This window comes from Leiobunum rupestre, chromosome 11 (assembly GCF_980474605.1).
Source record: "Leiobunum rupestre chromosome 11, qqLeiRupe1.1.hap1, whole genome shotgun sequence".
In the NCBI taxonomy this organism is placed as follows: Eukaryota; Metazoa; Arthropoda; class Arachnida; order Opiliones; family Sclerosomatidae; genus Leiobunum; species Leiobunum rupestre.
In genome coordinates, this window is record NC_143394.1 from 37,556,090 (window position 1) to 37,577,425 (window position 21,336).

Consider the following 21,336-nt stretch of genomic DNA (forward strand, 5'->3'; position numbering starts at 1 on the left):
CTGTTTACCCGATAAGAACGTTGGTAATTTTGTTCTAATACAGTTTATATCCAACAAATTCAGGCTTTAAAAATGAACATCTTAATTTAAATATCATAGTTCAATTTTAATAAGATTTAAATAGTGTACGACGAAATAAAATACCATCTTTATATAGTCGATAATTTAAATTTTATTGTCCGTTTAACTGGAACTCGGTCCAGTTACCGAGTAAATGACCTATATATTTTTGCTAGGATAAACAGACTTCGGAATTGGATTATCTTTACAGAGAGATATTTTTTTGACGGTCCCAAGCAGCGCGATCTTTTCGATTCGTCTAATTGAGCGTGACGAATGTGCCATCGAAAGGTGACTCTAGTCCTCTTTTATTCGCCCTCTCCGGCTCGTAAATCTTCCCCTTTAGGCTGCCTTCTCGATCTCCTCGAAGGCCAATATCGGCCCATTCCGGACCAGAAAATAAGAGAGATTACAAGATTTTCAAAATCAACAACCCATCCCGTTTATTTCCCAACACAGTCATTGGCCAAGAACCAATGTTAGTATCCTCCCCCCGAATTCACTCCGACGTTGTTTTGCTTTTTTACTATTTTTCCGTTGGAGAAAATAACATTTTCTTTTGGTCTCGACTCTGAGGTTTTTCAATAAACAATGGAAGACAATGGTCTTATCCCTTCGCTCGCGATTGATGTCGCGGCGGCGTCTCTTTTAAAAAGCGTTTTCCCGAGGTTTGCTAGAGCGGACTCGGCCAATTGCGGAAACAGATGCGATTGAGGGTTTTTGATTGAACTCCGATAAGAGGCGGCCACCTTGCTCGTCGGAAAATAGCCGAGACTCGCGGGATCGGGATCGGGACGGCGAGTAGATGGCTCGGGAGTATCCGAGATGTATCACGCCGTAGATGAGGGTGACAAGTTTGGCTGCGTTCGTTCGTCCGGAAAGAAATTGTCGATAGATTAGGACGCGATTTGAGCCCCGCGCTCCCAGTCGCGACCTCCGCGGGCCAACGACGTCGCGGGTGCGAACGGGACGCGGCGGGATGGAGGTAGAGAGTGAATCACGGCCCCAGTCTCGGAACTTAAGCGGTCCACGGAAAGGAGCGATCAGCCGTGTCCGACTCTTTTGCCCATCACCGTAATGGCCTCGAAGATTTCGACGGCAGGCATCGGACACGCAACCGTGATCATTTCCAAAAGACTGCGGGGGTGAGTCCTCCCCCCCCCCGCGCGCCCGACACAACAATGACCTCCTCCCTCCCCCTATCGTAGGTGGTTGATTTTTACTCGTAGTCATCTCCATAGCGTGGCCCGATGGGTACAATGAAGCGGTCTTTGAATGCGAGCAGACGATTTTTGGCGCACATCCCGCGATCGCGACTTCCGTTTGTCGGGAGACTCTTCCTCACCCGGGGCGCTGCGTCTATTCCCTTCGCGTATTGATGGCACTGATCTATCGCTTCTGCTTGTTTTTCTCCTTTCCACGGTGACCCTTTCCCGCGAAAGGTTGAATAGGCATAGTCCGGTTCCGGCCAGCCGGGACAGGATGTACTACACGAACGGGAAACTTTTTTCTCCGTTTATTGATACGTTTCTCCTCTTCCTGTTCCATCTCTCTCTCTCTCTAAATATATATATATATATATGTATATATATCCATCCTCTAAATATATATATCCATTCTTGGTTCAAAAGTACAAGAGCTCTTCGGCTTAATCCCGAGAAACGTCTAATATCTGCTTCTTCAATTGATAAATCCCCTCATTTTCCATTAATCCCTCAGGCGGTGGTCGTGTTTTCCCTCCTCAGCCCGAAGAGGCTTCGCGACGAGGCCAACCCGGCCCAACTAATTCGTATAATTTCCCGGCCTCGAATAGGACGACTGTACGGAGGAGAAAGAGTAGTTTATAGGCACTATTGTTTTCGGGTCCCGGGATTAAGAGATGAACCCAATCAATCCCATCGGGAAATAAATGAAGGGGAATAGCGTTCTTGTACGCCGCTCGAAGCGAGAGCTCTCGGGGTGCCTTCCTTCTCAAATCTAGTCCCTCTTTAATGTCCGCCGCCCGGATTAGGAACCCCGAACGAAATGGACTGGATTTTCTTTTTATGCCTTTTCCTCTATTTTTTTGCTCTTACCTTATTTTATTCGGAAGTATATATATATATATATATTTATCGCATTGTCCGTTGGATGGACCGAAGTCGGGGGAGAGTCCGAAGTCCCGTTATGGGTTGAAGATCGAAAGCCACGTATAAGTAACTGGCCGCGTGTTTTGGGTTTCGCCCATCTATCCATTTTCCGGCCTCGCTTTGAAATAGCCCGCGTACCAAAGTTATAGGAGGCGCGCGGGGAGAGTGGCGTTGGCGATAGGCGAGCAGTAAAATCTTGATGTCCGAGCTTTAAAGATTGGGCCTTATGGCTTTGAATATAACTGAAAGAGCTTTTACTTTCGGCGGGGTCGCGGCGAGGAGGGAATGGAGTACGGCGGAGAAGCCCGCCTTCTCTCTCCGCTCGGCTTCCTTTCGGATCGGCGGTGGCGGGATAAGATCAGTTTTCGGCCGCTGCGGGGAGAAATCGGCCCGCCGCGCGCTATAACTAGCAGCGGGGGCCACGGGGGGAGGGCGGCGAGCGTGTCTGTTGGGCCCGGGCCGAGCATCTCGCTTAAAATGACCGCACATTCCATTGGGCAGATGACTTAATCCCGACCGTACGTGCGCTATAGCTGTTACGTGCCGATGCTCCGCCGGCTCTTTTATGGCGATTCCACGATCCCAACCACTCTTATAGGCCATATAGCCGCTACGGATACGGAATTTCTGGCTCCTACCCCCGCGTCTATCGCTTCACCTCCGGGCTCTCGCGTCCCACGCAACCCGGGATACTGGACGGGAAGATTTTTTATATCAAATCATATATAGAATTTGGGCCGAGGAAAAATAAATGTCATGGACGTTTCGCGGGTTAGACTTAGTTTTATCGTATTTCGTAATGAAAAGGTTGGCCAAACCTCTCTTCCCCGCGTCGGAAGCGTGGCCAGTTTCCTTTCAACGACGCGGGCCCCCGGGGAAAGGTTCGGGGTTCCGAGCCTCATTTTCTTCGGCCAGCCACTAAAACTCTTGATAGTCTCGCGGGTCCTGTTGCTCTAATACAAGAACTAGTACCGCGTGGCAGTTAGACAAGACTCGCCGTGTGTGTCCCCCCAAACCCACCACCTTTCCCCTCTCCCGCTTCTGCCTTCGCCGCTCCTGAATTCCGATTGTCAGGTCGCGGTAAATATGAGGCCCACCAGCTGCAACACACTCTCTCTTTCCCTTCTAAGAGTATATACCTGTAACTAGTAGCCCAAAAGACTTTACCGTGGACTGATATTAAAAAAAGCGACACTTTTTTTATGAGGGTCGCGCGTCGAATCGCCGCTTTGGGGAACGGCGAAATAAAGAAGAGCAGGACGCCGGAGGACACTCTTTCTTGTCCTCCGCGGCAGAATCCCTTCGACGCTTTTTTATAAGGTTAAGGTAGACACGGGTCAGTTATTAAGGGGCCTTCCTCGCCAAACTATAAATGGAGGGCGCGACGGGGGGGAAAGTCCTGAGAGGAAAAACTCTTGGATTATATTTTCTGAAAACTCCTTTAGAAGAAAGATGTCAGGCCCTTATAAGGGTAATGAAGTTACAACTGACAAGTTGAAAAGGCGTATTTTTCCAAATAGCGTCTGCTAGTAGCGTCGGTTGGGTTTTAAAATATATAGTGGAACTAAATAATTCGGTATTTTGTACGTTTTTCTCATAAGTCAAATATACCAAAAATAGACCTAAACGCCTTTAGAAGTGTTCGACCCGCAGCACACCGGTGTTCAGGGAAAAGTTAATTTACACGATTTGACGTATCTAAGCCGTTCTCTATAAGGACGCTTGTAAACATTCAACTGTAAGTTTGTCTTTCTATTAGCACAATTGTATTAGTGCACATAGTTACCTTTAATTAGTTTCTAAGAAGAGTAATCGAATTAATTAATTAATGTAATATTGTAGAAGTGTAACTTTGCGCTTGAATTGATAAAGTTTCTAAGAAGTGTAATCTAATTAATCTACTAATAATAATAATAGTGATGATAATCAGCTAGGCTAATAGCCAAGGCACCACCGTAGGCCCCAGTCATTGAGTGACTTTAATGCATTTAAACAGGTGGCCGGGTTACAATGCGTAGGAGGGTAGTAGCAAGCCCTTAATGCCACGCGAGCCTACAGCTCCCTACACTAACTATTACCATTAACCTCAACAAGTTTTTAGGGGGAGGAGAAAGCGAAGATCTCGGGGGAAAACCCCTTTAACAAGTGGGGAGATAACTTGCAAACTCAACGCGGAAGGAGTGGTTACTAGTTTGCACCCACTGCTACAAGCTGGGATCAAACCCGGTGAAAGTACTAACCACTCCACCACCCCACAATAACCGTATTATTGTAAACTCGTAACTTCACGCTTAAATTAGTACAGTTGCTAAGGAGCGTAATCTAAGTTTGAATTTACATATTATTGTAAAAGTTTTCCTCTTTAATTAGTAATATAATCCGTGTATTAATTAATGTGATGCGTAACATTCCTATCGAAAACGCACTAAAATCATTGTCCTCCTCCAAATGACTGTTTTCGGATGATTTCCTGGTAGAGCTTTACCCCTCCCATGGCGCATTTTCTTTCCCCAGGGTGTGTGGTTATTAGCAGCGCGGGGAAGTGGTACGAAAACTGAGCCCAACTACCACGACCACCACCACTAGAAGTTGAATAAGACTCAGCCCTCCCCTTTTAGTGGGATTGGGAAGGTTAGTGCTATTTCTACTCTCCGCGGTACAACTCCTCATCCATTCTGCCGCGTAGAAGGCTAAAGTGGCGCGTTATGGAGCTGCGGTCCGCTTCTACTGGCGGAGGATGGGCGCGTGATCTATGGAGAAGTTAAAGGACAGGGTTTGACTGATGATCAGACTCCCCTCTCTTCTCGCTTAGAGCCCTAGCTAAAACCAATGTTTCCATTTTCACTTTTAAAAGCTTCAATAAGATTCGTGTTTTTATGCCACTCATATTGCGCCGGAATGTTTTTTAATAAACGGCTACGCCCGAAACATTAAAACGCGTTTTTTACCTTGACTGCGGGCTTTCAAGAATGTTAGGGAAATTTACTCGCTAGGCTAGACAGCGTACGTAGTTGCGAAGCGGTAAAAGCCTTTAGTTTAATGAGCGCCGGGCGTCGCTGTGATCCACCACTTCTCGTTGTTGAGTGTATTCTCGGGCTAATGGGTCAACTTGGTGTCCACGCCGACCAAATTTGAAAGGGAAAACTGACATACCAGAAATGGGAAACTTTTAGAAGAATGCTTTAAATCGGCTTAACGTTAAAAGACGTATTCACACTAGCCAATATTTTCGCAAAACATTGTTGGCCAACATGGGTTGCGAAAGCAAACTGCTCAGTGTTTCACACGAATTTGTTGCTCAATTAATAATTTTTTTGTGGCTGAGAGCTCTAGTATTTTAATGTTATAATTATCATACAAAACATTTTGATTGAACAAATTAATTGATAAAATTAATATGATATACCTTTGTTAATTCAAGTTGACATATTTTGTAGTAGTATAGTATTATTTGTTTGAGAATTACATAAATACCTCTAATCCTACAAAATATTATAATTAACGTGAATAATGTTTATTATTTACTTTTATCAAAAGACTGTGTATGTAAATTATTGTACTTAAATACTAATGTTGCCGAGTGAATAAATTTTAAAGGTTATTTTTAGTTGTTAAGTTTGTTTGGTTAGCTACATTACCTCAACTGGACTAATTTCAAAATACTGAAGAATTAAGTGTTTTAACTTAACTTTTTGTATAAAAATCTTACATAAACATTAAAAAATCTAGCGATATATCGCAGTGCAACAAAATACCGTTAAGTACCCAATTTCAGATTTTATTGTGGCGCCATCTACAGCAATCTTTAGAAAGCAGATTCTATTTACGATCTGTATAGCTGAAGTGATATATTTCGATTTTAAACGTCTTGCTTAATGGTATATTAATCTACTAAGAAGGGTATACAACCTTAGGAACTCGTACATCCCTTTTGTGGTTTCATTTTTCGCTTAGTCTTTAAAAAGAGTAATTTTAATTGACATCGCGATGACGTCAACAAAAGTCTAATGCTTAAACGACGTAATCAGTGACCATAACTCAAATAAGACAAGATTAAATTTTTCTTCTATGTCTTCTCGTAGAAACGGTAATAAACCATAAAATTATAGCTAAAATATACATCCCACTATTTTCTCCGTTTAAATTAATTCTTTTGAAATGGGCGCTGGTACATTTTAATTGCTAATTTTTAAGCATTGAGAAACTGAATGCGACGATGACGGACCAAGCGTAATCGTCACGAATCCGCGTTCATTAATCGTCGACAAGTGAGACCGGAAGTTAAAATCTCGTTTCCCGGTCCAATCGGCCTCCGTTCGCGCTCCACTCGCTCCGATTGCTTTCAAAAAGGGCCCCTCTTAATATATTCTCTGTTTTCGAGGTTTGCTCTTACACTCTCCCTTGTCCACTCCGCCCCCTCGCCCCCCATATATAGCTTATACGTCGGGCAATTCGCGAAACGAATCGGGCTAAGTGCCCAGTTACCCAAATTTGTATCTGTTTCGGAGCCGATTCGTCGTTGCTCGGAACTTCGAAAATAAAGTTGGAACTGCAGCGTCACCCGGTCGGGCCAAAAGGAACCGGGAAATATCCACGAACACCAACGCTTTGAATTAAAAGCTGGCGTCGTTCCCCGCGAGAAAATAATCCGTAAGTACAACCGCGAGACGGAGGGACTGGGATGCGCCCTGTATATGGATGCGATGGTGGGGCCCCCATCGCCAGATATATAAGGAACTGTAGGGGGTGAATAGCGCTGGCCTTTCGTAAATGGCACGAAAGCCTTGAAGCGGCCATCAACGGCCGGAAATTTATTGTTATTCATCGTCTGACCCTTAGGGTAGCCCCGCCGACGAAGCTTTCCCCATCTCTCTCTCTTCTTCCGTAATATTCCATATAGAAATGCTCTTCCTGGCCATACAGAGAATAGACCTAGAGAGAGAATGAATAGCGCGAAGCCGGCGCGATGGGAGAAAGAGACCATGCAGGGGCGCTCTTCGAAATAAATTGTTTTAATCACGGAGACGAGTATAGAAATCATAGGGCACCGAATGGGCCCCTATTAGTTGTAAAGGAGAACCCCTCTCAACGGGCAACCGAGAGGAACAGTCGCTCTTTAACTATTGGCCCGTCTCCGTACCTACTGCGCCATCCACTACACGATTTTTTTCCCTCCCGCGTCGTTTTATTTTTATTATCGGAAACGAAACGAGCTCTATGGGTTTCTCTTCCTTTTCTCTCCCACCCGCTAATGCGGTGAGAGCCCCGAAATATGGGAGGGGGGGACATGGGTGGGTTTAAATCTCCCCCACCGGTTTTAAATCGGATTTGACCCCCGTTATTTTCGCAGCCCCCCCCCCCCCCCCCCCGGCGACCCTCTACGCTGCATCCTCTTCCGACGAATTTCTCTTCCTCTCGGCCTCTCTTACTTCCTCCCCAAATCCGAAAAGGGTAATGAAGCGTTTGCAGAAATTGTTTGATTTAAGAGTGGCTTTTAACGAGTTTAAAGTGATTGTCTTGTATTTATTATTAATCTTATTACTAGCAATCGCCTTCCGCTTCCTCGCTTTAAACATAATTTAGCCTGGATTGAGTTAAATTTAAAATAATTCACGAAAATATATCGCGCATAGTTTTGCGGATTTGATAATGCGTGGGTCGAACGTTGTTTAGATGGACTCGCGATACGCGTGTTTTACTACGTCTTAGAACAAATTAATTTGATCAAGAATAGCGAACATATATGTCTTTAAATGAATTATAATCTACAGTGATGTTTACCGCGAAAAAAACATGCTTTGTTGAGAGAGTTAATCCTTCCACGGAGTTTTTTGTCCTGAATAATTCCATTCATACCCATATTATCGACGATAATATTTCCAAGTTAATATAGAGTAAGGCTGCGTAACGATAAAAATTTGTAGAGATAATAGTGAGTGTAGGGAGTTGTTGGCTTGCGTGGCATGAAGGGCTTGCCACCACCCTCCTACGCATTGTTACCCGGCCTACTGAATTAATGGAATTAAAAGTCGCATGATGACTTGGGCCTTAGGTGGTGCCAAGGGTTTTAGCCTAGCTGTTTATTATTAACATCAGATATTGCCCGATAAAAAATTGATCTGAGATTATTTTTTCTGGGATCACTTTAATATTAATAATAATAACCAGCTAGGATCAACAAACACAGCACCACACACAAGGAGAACGCAAACTGGCAAAAGTAGTGCATCTTCTGTGTGTACATTTTTCATTGGTTAGATGCTTTAGCGTCTGCTGACGTCGGAAGGGGGAAATTCGGAAATTGTATTCCCCCTTTCCATAAACGTTCAGCACAGCGTAAAGGCTCGCCCAATGAAATTTGTACAGAACACTGTGTTAGCATGTTTAAAGGCTAGTTGCGTTTTTCTTGTGTTTGTTGCTCCTAGATAATCAGCTAGGATAATAAACAAGACACCATTTTAGGCCTGAGCCATTAATTGTCACAGTTATTACCCTTTCTTATAAAACCCAACTTATTTTTCATCCCATCCTGGTCCGAAACACTTCCTCTGTTAACTCCGAACCTTCCTGGTAGCTTTCAAATATACGCAATTCCCTTTGGCTTACCACGCTGTGTGCGAACTGATCCAGTACTATCTACTGCAGCTACCGATAAAAGTAGCTGACTCTGTTCTTCGGGGAGCTGCAAATAGCCAGCTATCCATCATAACCGACATGGCCACCTTTAGGAAGAGAGAGACCCTCCCCTCAATCCGCCTCGCTTCTATAAAGTGAACCGCTTTCCTTGCCATCACGTGTAACTTCGTGACTCTACTAAGGTTCCGATCCCGTTCACACTCGAATCATTTTCATTCTTACGTGCCCTTCGAAAATAATTGCCTGTGATGATTTTCGGAAATTACAAATATTTATCTCTTGATAATTAAACTAGTCGGTACAATAACTTTAATCCCCATAGAGTAGTATCGCTCTGTAGAGAGTCTGTAGCTTTGGGCTAGAGATTGGCGTTTGAATAAGAAATTATACAATTATTTATCTTTATTCATAACCGCTAGAGGTCGGCGGAACAAATAAATTAATCGCAAAAATTTCAATTAATCTTTAAAATTAGTATTATTTGATTTATACGAATAAATTATACGATTAAACAACGATTTAACATGCAAAATTAATCATTTTTTTCGAATATTTCTGAATAATTCTCGGTTATGGATAAATATAAACAATCATATAATTTCTTATTCAAACGCCGACCTCTAATAACCGCGTATTATCCAAAAAATATACGAAAAACTGATAATTTTTACATGTTAAATCGTTGTTTATTCGTTCATAAAAAACAGTTAACCAAACTTTTTATGGTTAATCCAAATTTTGCCTGTTAATTTATTCGTTCCGCCGACCTCTACTTTGGGCTATGGCCGCCATTTTTAGGGCAGTTTTGTATCTATAGGAAAAAGCATGGGTGACGTCGACATACGTCACGCCGATATTACTCTATAAGGGAATAAAATATTCACATATTGGGAGATCTTAAAATTCATATACGCCGCAATGTTAGGGTATAAAAGCGGATAAATAAGCCTGCTATACCTCACAATGTAAAGGTACTGTCACGCGCAAAAACTTAATTTTTAAATCGGTCAAATTATGTTAGTTTTATCTGTAAGGCTTAAGTTTATTGAACGAGCCTTTTCTACATTGAAATATTAAGCACCGTGCTTTAAAATACAACGCTTTTGCAAGTATGTCCTGGCTCTTTGTATATTTCTACTTCTAGGCAAATCTCTGAACGGGTTTTATTTAAGCGTCTATTATGTTTTAACATATCTTTAATTAAAAATAATAATAATTTATTTATGGAAATAATAGTGTTTTATCCATGCCAATAATGGTGTTTTATTTATGGAATTCTAAAATAGTTGTGGCGGATCTCGGGAAATGGAAAATATATAGGAATATGGCCTTGGTAGGTACGGCGTGACATCATGTTGCCAAGTCCGTATTGAAAATTTTTGATAATGAAAGTAAGCGGCGCAAAAGTATACTTTTAATATGTGTCTAATTAAGAATAATAATTTATTAAAGCCAATAATGATGGCGTTTTATTTTTAATTTTAATAAAAAGTATCGATTGCAAATTAATTTTAAAAGCCCACGATCACAAATATCGCGTTTGTATGTCTACTCTTTTCACTCCTACGTTCGTAGATAAGGGAAACTCAGTGGGAACGTGACCCGGCAAAGTTTTTGCACCTATAGAGCAGGAACCGGAAAAGAAACATCGCTTATAGAGAAGGAACGGTTACCATGGGAACGCGGTCGGCTCTTGGGTTTCCGAAGACGTTTCGTAGAGAGAGCAAGGGTGTATAAGAAGAGAGGGAGGGTAGGGACAGGGACAGGGGGGATAAGAAATCAGAAGGGACACCTCGTAAGCGAAGGCGTCTTTTCTTAAAGTAGGGGAAGGATTTTTTTCTTTCCAATTTCCGGTGCACCTTCAAAAGAGCGAGCGGCGGCGCCAGCTAGACGCCTATCTAAAGTGACTTTTGATTGGTCGATTGTGGCTCGCTCTACTTTTCCGTATATTCCGCGGGGGGGCGCTGCCGGTTGTTAGGGAGAAATAGGCTTAAACCCTGCGCTGGGTAAATAGAACTAACGGCCAAGTTCCATAAATAAGAATCGGCTAGTTGCCTCGAATTGGTTTATGGCGTCGCTGGCAGCCCGAAAAAAGAAATAGAGCTCTTGCCCTTTAACGTTCGTTCTACGTGCTCCACGACCGAACACGTTTTATTTTCTAGTGCCGACATTGTTTGTATATTTGTTACGATACCTCGAAAAAGGAAGTATTACCATTCCCGAACTCCAAAATTAACTGTTCCATTCCCGACCATTCCCGAACTCAAAACTAACTGTTCCATTCCCGACCATTCCCGAACTCCAAAATTAACTTTTCCATTCCCGACCATTCCCGAACTACAAAATTATCTTTTTCATCCATTGGACCATTCCCTAAACGAATTTCAATTTCATTCCCATCCATTACCGCGGTACTCCCAGTTTCCTGGAGTGGTCAGACATTCACCAAAAATTTGTACTGGATTTTGAAATCCGCGATTTTACGCTGGATTTCAAGATTTCTTGTTGAATTTCGGATTACTGAACTTTTGTTCCGAATTTATTGTCGGATATCTTATTGGATTTCTCGTATTTCTCTGGATTTCAAGATTTCACGTCGAATTTCGGGATTTCTCGATTTCTCTGGATTTCAGGATTTCACGTCGGATTTCGGTATTTGTCGATTTCTCTCTTGATTTCAAGATTTCACGTTGGATTTCAGGATTTCACGTCGGATTTCAGGATTTCTCGATTTCTCTCTTGATTTCAAGATTTCACGTCGAATTTCGTGATTTTCCAATTTCGGGATTTCTGGCCCGATTTCGAGATTTTCTGTCGGATTTACGGATTTCGAGATTTCGTAAGAAATTTAAGTTGGATTTCGGGTTTCCTGTCGGATTTCTTGGAATTTCCGAATATAATTATTCTTATCTACCGTAAATTTGACAATTCGTCGTGTCATAAAAATGACCTTTGCAAGCTCGAGAGGAATCTTCCATTTTCATTGGACGCGAATTTCCCGCCAAAAATGCGTATGTGGACACACCGTATTACGGCTTAAAATTTACACATTTATTACTCCACTTGGCAATGTAAAATGAAAAAGTTACAATTAGAGATATTTAGCAATTTATAAACTCTTTTCCTTATCTATTAGATTTAAAAGTAACTTATAATACGTATTGCGCCACGAACTATTTTTCGCCTTAAAAGTGTTTTGAAAATCCACAGATACGCGGATTGAGTTACTCGTTCCAATATGTTTAATTTTCTCGTTTACTTATTTATTGGATGAGCCTAAACAAAATAATACTAATTCGAACATTCCGTTTGCCCTTTACACCTCCAGGGTATAGAGTGATAAGCTGAACCCCGTCTGTCACTTCCTGATGTTTTTACCGCGACCGTAAATATCATTTTCGCCTATTGCAGCGCCATGTTGCGGTACACTTCGGCGTAGGCGGGGCTGAGGGGGGTGGCAATGGCGCACGCGGTACGTGTGTACCGAGAATAAATCCGAGCACGTAAATCTGGGAGGATGCTGTCTTTACAGATTGAGATTCGATTGCTTGTCGCTATGGTAACTCTCTCCCATCTTTCATTCCATTACACCGCCCGGAATATCAATTTTGTTTGACCAAAATCCTTTTGCCCACGCTTGCACCCCGTACTCCCTCCTATATCATCTTTGTTGTGTCATAACTCGAACCAAACAAACTCAAAATTTCACTTGAATGTTTTCACTATTAAATGTCTGAAGTCTGCGCGAGGGTTAGTCATTTAAATAGGTGTAAAAACCTTAAGTAATCACGGGAAGTCGCTTATAAAATCATTGGAGATCGTTGAAATTTTGATAGAAATAAAATTGTGATAAACCAGTGGAAATAACCGATAACTTGTGATAAACCAGTGGAAATAACAGATAAATTGTGATTAATTACTTTAAATCGAAGATAAATTCTGATTAATTACTTTAAATCGCAGATTCATTGTGATTAATTACTTTAAATCGCAGATTCATTGTGATTAATTACTTTAAATCGCAGATTCATTGTGATTAATTACTTTAAATCACAGATTAATTGTGATTAATTACTTCAAATCGCAGATAAAATTGTGATTCATTACTTTAAATCGCAGATAAATTATGATTAATTACTTTTAATCGCAGATAAATTGTGATTAATTAATTTAAATCACAGATTATATTGTGATTCATTACTTTAAATCACAGATAAATTGTGATACGTTACTGGAAATCACAGATAAATTGTGATACATTACTGGAAATCACAGATAAATTGTGATACATTACTGGAAATCACAGATAAATTGTGATACATTACTGGAAATCACAGATAAATTGTGATACATTACTGGAAATCACAGATACATTGTGACAAATCATTGGAAATCTCAGATAAATTGTGATAAATTATTTAAAATCACAGCTAAATTGTGATACATTACTGGAAATCCTAGATAAATTGTGACCAATCACTGGAAATCTCAAATTGTGATAAATTAATTAAAATCACAGATAAATTTTGATACATTACTGGAAATCACAGACAAATTGTGATACGTTACTGGAAATCAGAAATTGTGATAAAACAGTTGAAATCACAGATAAATTGTGACGCATTACTGTAAATCGGAGAAACATTGTGATACGTTACTGGAAATAACAGAAATCACAGAAATAACTTAAAGTCACGGAAACCACTGAAAAATAATTGATCATGTGTACAAAAGGTTTACGAGTGACAACCCGCTCGACTTGGTGTGACAAAATATTCCAATTGGATTATCTATAAAAATGTCGCAATCGAGTCGGTCCCGGAAGCTGGGGTGAACATTATCGGGATCTTCGCCGTCGGAGGAATGCAACCGCTTTATCGTTTTCTAAACTCCGCTTTCGTATGGATTTACTTTCGGAACAAACCTTCAGAATGCCTATACTAGCTATAGTGTATAACTAAATGGCAAAGTCAAAAGTGCTCGTAGACTTTACCTCCTCCGCTGTCTCCGTCGCGGTGGTCTGAGTTTATCTCTAGTCGTCTTTCTCTCCCCCGTATACCCCCCCCCTCTATCGTATTGACAGTCGGGTTTGCTTAGCCGTTTCATTGGTTCGTCTGACCCGGCTAGTCGGCCGGGGACAACAGATGATTTTATCGACCTTTTGATTTCCTTTTTTTTTGTTTCCCCTGGCCTCCCACTTCCTTCGCCTACTCAATCTTCTTTTTACATTTTTTTCAATGTTCCAAATTTATTTTTAAGTCCAGTCTTTGGTGCGAAATAAACGTCAGCGCTTACTGCCAAATGTTGGCTGGTTCCTTGTTTATAAGTTCTTTAAATTGGCCGTCATACCATTTTTGAAACTTGTCCTTTTTTACAATCCGCCACTCAGTTGGTTTGGTAGTAGGAAAAACATAGTAGGTATTTCGAATTGTTATTTGTACAAACGGAGAATTTGACGTACTACGCGCCCCCGTAAAACTATTCCACTAGAAATTGAAAGAATGAATATTTATTCGCTTTTTGTAAATTTACAAATCCGTTTTAGATCCGGGTGGAAACCATTACTAAGCCTTTCTATAAAGTCATTACGCTTGCCGAACTTGTTTTAATGTATCGGTTTCGTCACGAGATACGTATAGGAATTCAATTCAGTTTTGAAGTTTAGATCTTTATTAAAAGGGCGACTCGTCGAATTTTAATTGGCTATCATAGTGAAACGTCACTTCTACGTCACGAGTGACGCGCCCGATACATATAAACAAGAAGGCCAATGTTACTTTATAGAAAGGCCAACGAGTACGCTATATAACATTTAAAAAACTAATAAAATTTACTGAAACATAATTTCTAAACTATCGTTGGCAAATTTTAGAACAAAAAACAAATATTAAAACTAAAAGAATTGGCTATTTACAATATATAGGGTGTTTTAAAAGGTTATGTAAAACTTTTAAGGAGTTGTAGGGGGTGAGTTGAGAAGTATGCCTATTTTTCCCCCATTTTCCTACGATGAGTTAAGAGCTTTAGAGAGCTTCAAAGTGTGGCCTACTAGCCCCTGGAAGTAGGCTGCAAAAAGCGCAAAACCAAGCAGCAGGGAAACGCGAACATTAGGCTTTGGTGTGATAGGTAAAGAAGGACTTTGTAAACAAATCGAGGTAACCTGCGTAAAAAAGTCAACTTAAACAGTATTTAAAGTCCCTGCTGCTTGGTTTTGCTTGTTGCAGACTACTTCCAGGGGCTAGTAGGCCACACTTTGAAGCTCTCTGGCGCTCTTTTAACTCATCGTAGGAAAATGGGGAAAAAACAAGCATACTTCTCAACTCGCCCCCTACAACTCCTTAAAATATTTGCAAAACCTTTTTGCATACGTATAATACATAAAATCCAATTTAGAAAATTTAGAAAGCAGGAAATTTAGAAAGCAGAAGTTAATTTACACGGTTGTTTCGATTTCAAATACGTAAATGGTTCTAAAATCAGTAAAAATACAGTAACTTTATTTTAAAAAAAATCTCAAAGAAATTTAATTGTTTGAGTCTTACTATTTTCAACCCAGGCAGATGTAGTAACTCAACAAGAAAGAACCAAATATACGTTTGAAAAATGAGCAAAAGGCGTCAAGCCTTGACAAAGAAATAGAATTAATAAAAATTCGCGGTTTTTAAGAGTGACCTTTTCAGTCTTAGCAGCTGAGAATTGAACAAAGAAAAGTGGAAGTGAAGTCGCTAACTATAGAAAATTTCAATGGAGTGAAACAAACCCGAGAAGAATAGGTTAAAATTCGCGTCATTCTACCATTTCCTTCCGCGCTCTGAATTCGAATATATTCAGAAACTTTATTTTGGGGAGTGTGGCGTAAGCGTTTTTATGGCTGCATTATTCGCCCAGCTGTATTAGCGGTAATGACTTTTTTCCTATTCAACTTTTTGACATGTTCATCGTATTACATTTCTCCGCCCCAGCGCCATCTCTCGCTACATATCGCGAGCCCCCAATTTTTCTCCGCGGTTGTAAAGAAATGTCCTAGAAATTGGTCGGTTCATAGCTCATTACCGCGAAGCAGCGTTGACACGCCTCGTTCCTAATTTTTTTCCCTACCAATCTTAACCGCAATGGAGGGGACATTTTTTGTCTATTTTGTTATCACGAGTGACAATGTATTGCGCCGCCGCCCTCAAAAATGTTCCTCTCTCTCTCCTCATCCTCCTCATCATCCCGCTGCTCTTGGGCCTCCTTTTTTATCCGAGACGCATCCCTTGTCGACTGTTTTTTGGCTGGATGTATCTGAATGTTCGTTTCTTTTCATCCGCGTCTTTTTTGCGGTTGTAATGAAGCATCCGAGCGTGCGTCTTCTCAGCCTCTTCCATCCTACTTCCCTCCCCGGTAATCGTCACTTAATTTTAGCTTCAAGTAGGCCTTGGTCGCGCGGGATTGTCTCCCCCTATTTCGTCTTATTACGGTTACGGCGGCTGTATCTTTCTCTTCTCCATTTTTCGGATGGCGGAACCATTGTTGCGCGCCATCTCCCTTTAATCTCGCTAACCCGCTCAGATATATTATTCTTCTTTTCGCACGAAATTAGCCTTTTTACGCAATTTTGAAAGCCGCGAGAATCGGTGAAGATAAATTAAAGTTTCTCATTAAAGGTCTGCAAATCTCAGACGTTAATTATTATTCGTAAAATCATAAGTGCCTTTAAAAGTATCGGTCTTAGAAAGAACGTATTTAGGTACACCGAGGACGTACGAAGCATGGACAACGACATCTGTCGGGGACTTGTTATAATTTTCGTGCTTGACGCGGTAATTGAGAATGTGCCAATGTTTGTGTTATTTTTGGCTAGCATTTTCGCCTCGCAGCAAGAGTTGCCGGGTACGATCACGGTTTATGGCACCTAGGAGCAACAAACACACCACCCCACACAAGGAGATCGCAACCCGTCAAAAGTCGTGGATTTTCTGGCGTACATTTTTCATTGGTTAGACGCTTTAGCGCCTGCTGCCATCGGAAGGGGAAAATTCGGAAATTGTCTTCCCCCGACCGTAAAACGTTCAGCGTAAAGGCTCGTCCAATGAAATTCGTACACAACACTGTGTTAGCATGTTTAAAAGCTAGCTGTGTTTTTGTGTTTGTTGCTCCTAGGTGGCATTGGGTAAACAACTTTCGCGTTGGTTTAGCAAGTTGTCTCCTCACTTGTTAAAAGTGTTTCCCCTTTCTATATGCGCTACGTTTAGCGCCATCTTTCCGCCAAAAGCAAAAGAAATGACACGTGACTTCCATGGACGTACCTTTGGGGGGGACCAGGGGGGTAGGCTCCCCCCCCAAATCAAGGTGGACTTGGCAAAATGAAAATTATGAAACAAGTTTGTTAAATAAAAAACTACTAAATCGATTGTAAACGATGTTGCAACAAATCATTTAGAATTTCCCAGCAATTGACTTCCCTAAAGTCATTAACTATGTTTGAGATTTCTATGTAGTTGCTTCTCCTTATGTATAACTTACAAGACCGGATTTCTATGCTAGGCAGCTAGTGTGTCGGAACTTTAGTTCAGCCTTGTGGTAAAAGCTTTTTCAATAGTCATCTTTCCTTCAGCACCTTATAAAATTGAGAGGCAGATCGACGCGTGATAGAGAATATCGGTTGTTCGTTATTATTTCAGTGTTAATTTTCTACGTTAAATTTGGCAATCTGTATAAAATTTATAAAAATACCTAGTTTTAATTTCTATAGGAGATGTTACAGTTTTTCTTTACTTAGGGTAGATTAGGTAAGTCGTGAATATTATGGTGATATTCTTTAGGAAAGTGAAAATTTTACAAGCCAATATTCCTAAAGTTGCGTTGGGTAAAGATAACGTGTGATACAGTGTCGGTTGTTCTTACGTTAATATTTCGGTACTAAGTGTTTGAATTGCTTATGTTATATTTGGGTATGAACCATTCCAGTTATTCAAAGCAGTTCAGTTAAACAACAACTAGTATTCGTCAGGATGAAATGTATCTATTTTCTACTACAGCGGGATACACGACGAGAAAATAGTAAGCGGATTTGATGGGGTTTTTAAATTGCTGTAGCATCGTTCAATCTCTTTTTTCTTCTTCGTGAATCTCGCTTTATATATAAAGAGAGTACGCAAATGTTTTACTCACTATAACTAGACGCCGAACCGTTTTCGCCATTGAATTGGGAATAGTACCGCTAGAATGACATAGGCGCGTTCTGTAGTCGTGGTTTCAGGAAATATAATAATTTTAATAAAACATTTAAATTGAAATCTACCGTAACAATCCAAACTTAGACGACTTGACAAACTTTGTTTTTTACTTGGCAAATTTCCCTTACCTCCCCCCCCCCCAACGTACTCTCTTCGGTACGCCCCTGGTGACTTCAACTACACTTTACTCTAGGGCTATCAACATTATTAGGCCTAACTAAGCTACCGCGTTTTTTTTTCAAATACTAATTTTGGTCACCGATAGATGGCACTATTACGTAGCGCATCCAGAAAATATGGGTCTTCTGCTAGCGGTCTCTTCCGTGTTCTTCCCACGGGCCCGTGTGCAGCGTAAGTGATCTATGATATTTCATATATCTATGGGTCACCTGAATTAATGGTATTAAAAGTCGATAGATGACTTGGGTCTAAGGTTGTGTCTTGGGTGTTATTATTAATAAATATATATTATTACATATATAAATATTATTAATAGTTAAATTGTTCTTTAAAAGGAAAAATAAATTGTTCCAACGACCGATACTAGATGGCACGATAAAACTGGGGAAAATGGAGACTTTGAGAGAATTGTTAAAGCTTAGCGGACCCCCAAATTAGATCCGAATGTTCTTAGTTATTTAAATACGTTCTTGTTGATTTGCTGGCCAATTTGCGAGCTTTCTCCTCTTAAGCCTTTGACTTTAGGGTAAGGACAAGAACCGGTATGTTGGAGCGGTTTACAACTTTCCCCCGTATTTTTATTCGCGAACCTTTCCATTAGAAATGGCTCCGATAAATCGAAGGTGTTCTTCTTCAGGAGCGTTGAAATTCGGAGCGTCCGATTCCCTATATTCTCGAGAGTCCACTACATCTTAACTTATTCGTATAAGCCGCTTTCTCCGGAACAGCGCTAAAGGTTTTATGAAAGTCCTTTTCTCTCCGCGATACAAGAATGTCCACTTTCGGAGATTTCTAAAATATTATACAAATGGGGATACCTGTATCCGTTCGGAACTCTTTCCCGGTGGACAACCTCTTATTAACGGGATATATTTAGCAGGCGGCCACGCCGTCTATAATAACACCTTCTCCGAAACTATATCTCCGTTTTCTCGCGGGCTATTTTTAAAAGGCCGTTGAAGCGTATAAACGAAGGGGTGAACTGATACGAGGGGGCATCGAAGAACCAAGTTTTACAAAACCCCCCCGTCCACCTCCCACCCTTACGAACCCGGTATATAGCGCCCTCGCACTTTTAGAATTTAAAAGTAGCGTAACAGAAATTATACACGAATTCCCCATCGAAACTTCCTATTATTTTCTGAGAGCGACTCTTGCCGAAGAGTTTTCGAAGGCGGAGGAAGGTTGCCGTGTTTGGGGGGACGCGCGCCACTGCCTTCCCCCAGTAATTAACCAGACTAGGGAGCTGTTAGTCATCAATTTAAATCATTCACAAGGAAATGACTGATGCTCTCTCGATAAGCGCGCTCCTGGAAACACGGTTGCCTTTCGCGAGTATCGTTCGGGCCGGTTTGAACCGTTATTATCTTTTATCTAACCACGGGAGCTTTTCGTTTTCCCTTGCGTAGTCTCTCTCTCTCTTGGGTGGTAGTTGCAGCCGCCCAAATCTCTATAATTGAAAAGCGATATAAACCTGGCGAGATATTCAAACCCTCCGCCTTGTAACTCCGCCACTCACGTCTCTCTCTTCTTGAGACTGGTAATTGCCGAGTTTCCGGTATCGAATTTAAAGATATCCAAAGCGTAAGAGATTAGTCGAGATTCTCGAGGGTCGGTTTCAATCTGTCGCCTCGCCGAGCGCTTCTTCGCCAATTCCTCCAAATTACGTTTATTTAGGGGTCTTACCGCGAATCAGATTTTCTCTCAAATAAACCTGGATAACCACCTAATGAAATTATCGTAAATGAGAGGTATCTTTCGGTTGCTTTTAGTAGACTTTTATCTAAATGTGTTTCCAATTTTTGGGGATTAATTTTTAATATATCTCAGGGCTGATACTTTTAACTAAAAGTCACTTTTGTTAAAATTTGGTCACTAAAAGACACTTTTGTTAAAATTTGGTCACTAAAAGACACTTTTGTTAAAATTTGGTCACTAAAAATCACTTTTTTCAAATTTGGTCGCTAAAAGACACTTTTTTCAAATTTGGTCGCTAAAAGACACTTTTTTCAAATTTGGTCACTAAAAGACACCTTTTTTCAAATTTGGTCACTAAAGGACACTTTTTTTCAAATTTGGTCACTAAACGTCACCTTTGTTAAAATTTGGCAGGTTTTCTCAACAAAAAATATTTTTCAGAGTGAAATTTCATAGGGAACGTTACTAATAATCTAGCAAAAATTGTTAATTTAACTCAAATATATCATAACTCTATTTTTAAATAGGATATTTAATATATTATTTCTACCCTTTTAATTTAATTACTAATATGTTTGAGAAAATATAAGAAAACACTACTTTTAGAAAAAGAAAGTTACTATTACAAATGCTGCGAGTTTTACTTCAATACACTGTTTATTTTTAGTTACTTTTTGCTTTTTTGGTCACTATTTTCAAAGTGGTTAGTCACAATTTGCACTAAAATTTAGGCTAACACTGAGTATCAGCCCTACGAGAAAAGTTTCCTCTAGGATATAAAAATTAAACATTTTTTTCCGCAAACTCGACACGGATTCCAATGTGGGTTAATTTCCCATTAAAGGTTACTTAAAGCGTATTACTTTTGATAACCATGTAAATATTTTTTAAAAATATTATGTATTATACTAATTATATTGTTTTATGTAATGTTAACGGAAATTTTTTAATATACACATTCATACTTGCCAACAATTTAAAAAAATACCCAACACGGATTGACAATGGAAAAATAAATCCACCATTTTTGGACAACTTTTGCAAAACGACCGGTTTTACGACCAAAGTTTAGTTTCGAATATTGAAATTGAATAATTTTCATTCTTATATTTTCGTTGGGACAAAAATAAGTTAAAATATTAAAATTAAACAGCTATAATAATATTTATCAACAATTTCCCACGGGTATGACCCGTGAAAGACCCCACAAACCTGTGAATTGCTGTTTTACTAAAAAATGTTGTGCTCTGTGACGTATCTCGATAAATTTGAAGATTTTACTTAGATTTCGATATAAACAATAGTGGTTCTATACAGTTAAGGATACTGGTGCATTGTTTTCTTCAATCTCAAGATATTTTAAATATCTAAATGATTTTTCAGTTATTCCAACATCATTTTCTAAATATTTTAAA

At 40.3% G+C, this 21,336-nt stretch overlaps 1 protein-coding gene across 3 annotated transcripts in view; it reads left to right on the forward strand.

Annotated features, from left to right (window-relative positions):
* zfh1 (Zn finger homeodomain 1) overlaps positions 1-21,336 on the forward strand; it is a 227,858-nt gene that overhangs the window by 169,858 nt on the left and 36,664 nt on the right. The window lies entirely within an intron of this gene.